This window comes from Alosa alosa, chromosome 18 (assembly GCF_017589495.1).
Source record: "Alosa alosa isolate M-15738 ecotype Scorff River chromosome 18, AALO_Geno_1.1, whole genome shotgun sequence".
In the NCBI taxonomy this organism is placed as follows: domain Eukaryota; kingdom Metazoa; phylum Chordata; class Actinopteri; order Clupeiformes; family Clupeidae; genus Alosa; species Alosa alosa.
Window position 1 is genome coordinate 16,085,637 of NC_063206.1, and position 6,645 is coordinate 16,092,281.

The window sequence follows — 6,645 nt, forward strand, 5'->3', positions numbered from 1 at the left end:
CTTCAGATTTATTTCATACAGCATTTCAGAGGAGGAAAAGACAGCAGATGTGAATCACCCTGACTATAGACTTCATCACCTTCAACTGGACCAAAATATCTTACCTCCTAATGAAGATAAACACATCCCTATGCAATACATTATACAGTGAGCACTAAATATTAATGAAAAATGATTGTGCAATTACCATTTATGAATTTCTATATCACATAGAGAGACATATGTAAATAATACCTAGACTGTATAGGAATCATCAACCTCAGACTAGATGTACTTTGAAACATCTCTCAAGCTGCTTCATAACAGCATCTTCCCGGAGAAGTGTTAAAGGAAGAAAAGAGGAAAAAGAACTTCCTGTTTGAAGTCGCAAGAAGTCGCCACTTTTGGTGCTCACCTCTCACTCCAGCCTTAGCCTCCTGTGTTTGGGCTGACCTGTGTAAATCCATTCATTCAGTCATGCCACTGGGAGTGTCTGGCTACATTTAAGACTGTGTGTGTGTCTCTCTGTGTGTGTGTGTGTGCGCATGTGTAAGTATCTGTGTGTTTGTGCCCCCCCCCCACCCTCTCCTCCATCTCATTTCATCCTTCACAGCTCCAGTGCCACAAAGACATGAAGCCAGCACATCAGAGGGCCATAACCCATACAGCTCAAAATGCATAACACATCAACACATCAGCCTCCTGACAGATACCACCACGTTCCTCTCCATGCACCAGGCCCTGGCTGAAAAGGCTTTTCAAATGCCTGTATGATGTCCCTCCAATAAGCCCAAGCACCGTTCTGGTGTTCTTCTCTGAGGAGTTTGCAGGGGTTTCTGTTTCACGACTAACTGCAACAAAGTAAAAATGCCCAATGTTAGAAACAGAACTGGGATGATATATTTTTGGTTCATTCACTCATGATTGACTTTGCTAATCTGTGTGTGTTTCTAAAGACATGAGACTGTCAAACTAAGTCTATATTTAATATTTCTGCTTGTTTTGTTAATGTCAAAGTCTTTTTTCACATAATCACTGGCTGCTATGAATATTTTAGTCAAATCATGTTTTGCACTTTGTGCTATATGATTCATTTCTTTCAATTTTGTGAGACAACTGATATTCACCACTGAATGGTTCGGAGGAAGAGGGGTGGTATGAGGCGGTGGGGGTGGGATCATGTTAAATCCTTGATGGATTTTTTTTTTATGAACCATTACACGTGGCTGCCGTGTACACCTGTAAAATATTCAGTGAGAAAGGGGTTTTATAGAGTAAATAGCAGACAAAAAATATGATCATCAGAAAGCAGAAACCTCAACAGGAGGTGAGGTGGCCAGAGATTTCACTGGTGGTTCATTCTACTCATTTGTGTTCTTATTGTTTGGTGGCATTACACACAAACAAAGAATAATTACAGGAATATTGCTGCTACTCTTAAATAAAATGTTGAGAGTATTGAATTGAAAGACATATGTAAGAATTAAAGTACATACATATCAGTGTGTTACTCTGTTTACTACAATGTGAGTCTGCAGAATTCCAAAATCCTGTGTAATTATGTTTAGTGAGTAGCTTGTAAGACTGCCATTAATTTACACAGCAGAATATGGTATTGATCGCTCATCCTTAGCGGGAAGCAGTAGAATGTCTCTCTACTCCAAACCAGCCTTTGTCTAAATCCCCATCAGTATTTTACTAAATTCCATCAATATTCAGGACAAATATGAGCAGACCCCAGTAGCTCTGTGATACTGTAAGTACAGCTGAGCAATTTCATTACCATATTAGGGCACAAACACACACACACACACTCTTCAGTCAGACATGCTGTACCAACAGAGACTGCGTTCATATTTCATGAGCAAATGGGATCAAACAGTAAGCCCTGGCTTATCTCTGGACCATTCCCAAGGCCTTGGCCTTACCTTGAGCGGGTCATCGAGTTGCATGCAAAGACTACAGCCCGGCACTTTCATTATTCATACCGTGACGTGACCTGGTCAGCCGTGTTCATTTGGAGACGCTTGGCCTTACATGAAAGTGGATGTTGGGAAACAAAAAGTCGAAAGGAGCATAAAAAGGAATTGCAACATTTGGGACTCCTTATATTGTACATTAAGTTACAGGATAAGACTTACAGGATAATCCAAAAAAAAAAAAACTTTGAGGCAAACTGAAGCACTAAATAAATCCAAAGAAAATTGCACTAAAAACAGCACACAATACACTTGACAAACTTGAACCACAACAAAGAATCTTGAATTACAGGGAGAAGCCCAAACACTCAGACACTGACAAATAAAGAACTCATGAAAACAAAGGGTTTAAAATACGCAGGACTGGTAAAGATAACAAGACACAGGTGCAAGGGGAACAAGACAGTAACGAGAGGGCTGTGAAGAAAGACACATGGGAGCACAAAAGCATATGGTATGCAGAAGTAAAGGAGCACATGCCTAATCAAAGGAAGTAAAGAAAATACATGTCTATTATTACACAGTAAAAGACCAATTCAAGACCAAGTATTTTTGTTTTAGCGCCTTTTTTTAAAAACTTTTTCTTTATTCTTTTTTAAAGATCTCACTCACATCAAGTCCACACAAAAAAACAACTCAAATGCTCCTTACAATTTTACAATTATTTTATTCTGGATAGGATGAGTCAATCTTCCTTAGGTGTTGTAATGTCAATCCTTCTGTCTATGTACATATGGTCAGAAATTCAGAAATTGTAAGCATGCTAAAAAAAATATCTTGTCTCATATTGGTTTGGCTGGCAGCAGCTATATAATTATTATGTAATTAGTTTATGTTGATTATGTTTAAGTTATGTTTTTTTTAAGTTGAAAGGGGTGTTGTTCCCAGCGCCCTGCATTAACCAACCACTACTTCTTTTCATACATTGTAATTTGTCATTTGAAATAAGAACAGTTTGCATATTATATGCCTCAATTTTTGCTTTACCGACACAGTCTTGAATCGCCACTCTTTGTTCTACCCTGAAATAGCCAGAGACAGTTTGTTGTGACAGTACATTTTTCCGTTGACCTGACACAGATGGTTAACTTTTAAAGTCAACCTCCAAGTTACTGTGCTTTTATGTGTCTGCAGTAAAATGCACTAAAAGCTTTGAGATACGTGAGGTATGACTAATCCTTGGGCCCTTTGAGACACCTACAAATGAATGAACAAATTCTATAAAAGGCACATTTATTATGCATTTTCTTATTTCTTTCGTTCTATTCTTATGCCATCCTCTCTCGTTTCCGCTGCTTTTGTGGCCCCTAGTATTCGGCTGTAGTTTAAAACACCCAAGGGACTGACAGGCCTTCAACAACTCTGAAATGTCATCAATACTGAGATGACTGAAATATTCATTTACAAACTGTATATTCTTTTTACCCATAAGCCATTTCTGCTGGTAATGACATGCCATGTAATCACAGGTCAGCTGTTAAAGTACATTTATACATGGGTGGGAATCAAAGGCACAGGCCTATCCTGTCATCAGCTTCCCACAGGCACATTCCCTGTTAACAGCAGGGCACACAGGATTGCACACACATGCAGATGGAGGAGCACGCAGTACTGCATGTCTCTTGTGGGACGCCATAACACAATGCAACAAAAGCCTGTCCATTTGCCCCATGTTGTACGAGGTTAGCTAGACTGCTGCATGACTATAAATCTGGTGCACATGCTGGTACTGCAGGTTTTGCATGCTGTAAAAAGTCTTTACCTGGAGCCAGAATGCAGTTCTATTTTGACTAAAAGAGACACGTGGATGCTAATGATTTTACAATGGTGATTGTCTGAACACACTGGCCAAACACAGTTCCTAATTCTTTGGTAGAAATAACTAAGTGATACCTATCGACAAAGATGTTATGTTTTACAGAAACAAGGTGTTACAGTATGTGCTAATGCTGCTTTTATGGAGAGAGGGTCAAAACACCATTACAATTGGGAAAACACATCAACAAAACAGAAACACAACAGCAAATAGGACCTTATAATGCAAATCACAAAGCCCAATGTTAAATAGAAAAACACACTGAAAAAAACACAGATTTTGCTGAGTTTTCCCATTTATAGTTGTGTTTTGACGTTCAGGGCCTCCCTGAATGTCACTGACATGATGACATTATTAACGGTGCATGTATTATTCACACATCACAATTACTAATTATTTTCTGTTACTATAATAAAGATAATCAAATGTATTGATGATACTCTTCAACAGTTAATCATTAAGTTAAGTGTAGGCATGCATGCAAAAGAATACCAATCTAGATATGTGGAGAAATGGCGTTTGGGAGGAGCGTGACAAAATTTGCCACCCCTCTATCTGTCAAGTAACTTATTCACGGCCTATGCTCTCAACCCACCACCTCCCCTTATGCATTGCATCTACCTTTGTAAAGAAAAGAAAGGAGTGTCTGCTGGGGTCCTGCTGGACTGTTGACTCCTGCCCAATCCCACAATGCACTTCTGGACTCTGGCTAGAGATTCCACCTAGCACACTCTGTTGCATTCTCTTTAGGCAAATTTATAGTGAAGAACTATATAGAACTATAGTGAAGTAATGATTCATTAAGGTTGTCATTGTTTAAAATTACAGTTAGTAAGAAGGACAGAGTTGCGTTCCACATATTTCAGTTAAATAAGTGTGTAAGCATAAATTATTAAATCATATTTTAAATTATTAGGTAGTCATTATAAAAAAAAGATTTAATAGCAAATGCATGCAGTGTAAGTGCTTTGGATAGGTATTGTGCAGAGACCAGAAAAGAAGGGCTGCAAATTGTCGCATTAGGCCTACTCTGTGACTGTGACAACTGTATAAATAAGTCAGATAAAAAGGACACATGATTTGTAGATAGATGTTTATTGATTTCCTGAACATGTTAATTTATCACACCATTTCTCCCCTTATTCTATTCCCATCATTAAGTCAAATATAAGATTTGGATGGTTAAAGGGTGTACAAGCACAACATAACTGACAATGAAAAGAGGAATACTTCTGTTACCTTAAAAATACTTCCAAGTCAACCCCTTGCATTACAGACGTTAAAAGCACAAGCCTTGAGAGGAGCCATTGTGCTTTGTTGTATTTTCACTACAAAGGAAATATCCCACAGATAAATGTCAAGTGTCCTTTCATCCCCTAAATTACAAAGTGGAAGGGAAAAGATAAAATAAGAATAAGGTGACTTTAGACCAAATAAGTAAAGAACACACACTTCACTGGTTTAAATAATTCCTGTTTTTATGTAAATATGACATAATGATTGCAGTGGAAAATCAATGTTTGTGAGGTGCCTTACCATTAGTAAGTCAATTTTTTTTTTCTTGAATTTCCCCTGGGGATCAATAAAGTATCTATCTATCTATCTATCTAAATAATATATTAATGAAACATATTAAATATTCTTAATTATGTATAAAATATGATCACCACAAGGATTTAATGTATAAAATATGATAGCCATAGCACATCTTGTGTACCCAGTTTTATGATGAACAGGAATACCACACTAACGCAACATGGTTATGTTGAATTTAGTTTTCCTTCAAGTTTACAGAAGTTACTTTCTTGTATGAAACCTCAGCTGCCTGCTCAAGCCACTCTTCTAAAATACTTTTGTAATAAATGTAATAATCCTATAATAAATAAAACAAATTAAACACATATTTTTTTTGTACAGACACATAATGCTGTAACCTTTCAAGACTCCATATTTGAGAGGTACTGCACTGTTGAGTGTGGTATTGTTTAGGAAACAACAGTCATATTGTTATAGTTACTGTTAGATACAGTGGGTTGCATACGTTTACACCCCCATGCTAAAGTTCACTAAAAAGAGGAATAAGAATTCATCTTTTGGCAATTGATTCTAATGCCTTAATTAAAATAAATGAGGAAAAATCCAACCTTTAAGGACATTCATTGTGATGAATAATGTATTGTAAATAAATAAATGTTCTTAATTAAAATACAGGGTGCATAAGCCCTATGTTAAATTCCCATAGAGGCAGGCAGATTTTTATTTTTAAAGGCCAGTTATTTCATGGATCCAGGATACTATGCATCCTGATAAAGTTCCCTTGGCCTTTGGAATTAAAATAGCCCCACATTATCACATACCCTTCACTATATCTAGAAATCGCCATGGGGTACTTTCCATAAGATCATCTCTCAATGCAAATCAAACCAGCTATTACGCTAACCGAAATAAAACATGCATGCCAATCTCTAGGTATGGTGAAGGGTATGTGATGATGTGGGGCTATTTTAATTCCAAAGGCCTAGGGAACCAGCCAAATGGCAAGGCTGGTTTTCTGCCTGTGAGGTGCTGCCAGCTATGCCAGGTGCACGATTCTCACTACAAGTTTGTTTACAAAATTATTTTGAAGCTGTTATATTAAAGAAACTTAGTGCTACTTTAATAGGTGCCTTATGCTGTGGGAAAGATGTGGGAAAGATTATAACAGTCTAACCAACCCAACTGGTGTCATAAAATAGGAGTTAGGTTAGGCTACCTTTGCCACTTCTCCCATAAGATTTAATAAAATAAAAAAAATAAAAAATAGCCTCCTGAAGCAGCCTGAATTCTGCCTACTGTAAGTAAGGTCTCAACAAATTCAACCCTACCATGGAT

At 37.4% G+C, this 6,645-nt stretch overlaps 1 long non-coding RNA gene across 1 annotated transcript; it reads right to left on the reverse strand.

The window, feature by feature from the left end:
- Positions 1-541: 541 nt before the first annotated feature.
- Positions 542-1,989, reverse strand: LOC125311176. Its single transcript, XR_007196456.1, has 3 exons — positions 1,908-1,989; positions 1,107-1,218; positions 542-830 (listed from the first exon to the last, which is right to left on the reverse strand). It is a non-coding gene; the product is annotated as an uncharacterized LOC125311176 (long non-coding RNA).
- Between the last annotated feature and the right edge of the window lie 4,656 nt (positions 1,990-6,645).